At 44.5% G+C, this 1,293-nt stretch overlaps 1 pseudogene; it reads left to right on the top strand.

Annotated features, from left to right (window-relative positions):
- Positions 1–227: 227 nt before the first annotated feature.
- On the top strand, positions 228–1,043 carry LOC121437083 (annotated as a pseudogene).
- Positions 1,044–1,293: the final 250 nt, after the last annotated feature.

Raw genomic sequence — 1,293 nt, 5'->3', positions numbered from 1 at the left:
GCCAGGGATCTCCCCAACAGATCAATCACATAATTGTCACCCATAATTATCTACCCACTGGAACATGGCCTTTTACACTATATATATGCCCCAGTAGAACATGCATTCAGCCTCTTTTCTGGCTGTGCGATTCAGTTTCTGATCTCTTTTTCAGCCAAGAATTCTGATTTGTCTCATCTCTACTTGGCTTGCTTCTTACCAGGAAACAGAGTCCTGGGCTCGCTATCATGGATCCACTTTGGGAAGAAAATGGCACGTTTGCCTTAAACCTTTTGAAAATCCTGGGTGAAGACAGCTCAAAAATGTGTTTTTCTCACCATGAGCATCTCCTCAGCCCTGGCATGGTCTTCATGGGGGCAAAGGGAAACACTGCAAGCCAGATGGTTCAGGCACTTTCTTTGGATAAATGCAGCGGCAATGGAGGTGGAGATGTCCATCAGGGCTTCCAGTCACTTCTCTCCGAAGTGAACAAGACTGGCACACACTACTTGCTCAAAACAGCCAACAGGCTCATTGCAGAGAAGACTTTTGACCTTCTAGCCTCTTTTAAAGTTTCCTGTCGCAAGTTCTACGAAGCAGAGATTGAAGAGCTGGACTTTAATGGTGATACAGAGCTGTCCCGAGAATCAGTGAATTCAGACACTCTGCTGGTCCCTGTAAATGCCATCTTCTTCAAAGGAAACTGGGAGAAGCAGTTTAACAAAAAGGACACCTGGGAGATGTCTTTCAAAGTCTCCAAGAATGAGGAGAAACCTGTGCAAATGATGTTTAAGAAGTCTACCTTCAAAACGACCTATATGGGAGAGATATCCACTGTGATTCTGTTGCTTCCCTATGCTGGCAATGAGCTGAACATGATCAGCATGCTTCCAGATGAGCATGTTGAACTGAGCACGGTGGAAAAGTAAATGACTTATGAGAAATTCATAGAGTGGACGAGGCTGGACAAGATGCAAGAACAAAAGGTGGAAGTTTTCCTCTCACGGTTTAAACTGGAGGATAATTATGACATGAAGGACTTCTTGTGCCAGCTGGCATGTTAAAACCAATGGGATTCTGTTCTGTGACCGGTTCTCCTCTCCCTGAGGATAAGGTGTTCCTGTCGTTTTTTATCCTTTCTCCATGGTTTGCCTGCGACCTAAGTGACCTTATCTACACCCCCCCCAAAAAAAGAATTCTGATTTGTGAATCTACCCCTAAATAAATCTCTATTTCTCAATTCTCAGCTAGTGTGGGATTTCTTTTAAGCATCCTTGCACATCTGGCTTGCTCACGTAGATTCAGACTCCACGC

This window comes from Microtus oregoni, unplaced genomic scaffold (genome assembly GCF_018167655.1).
Source record: "Microtus oregoni isolate MIOR12 unplaced genomic scaffold, Mior012 000050F_ref0000143, whole genome shotgun sequence".
Lineage (NCBI taxonomy): Eukaryota > Metazoa > Chordata > Mammalia > Rodentia > Cricetidae > Microtus > Microtus oregoni.
The sequence above is the reverse complement of the archived record's forward strand: the minus strand, read 5'-3'. Positions and strand labels throughout refer to the sequence as shown.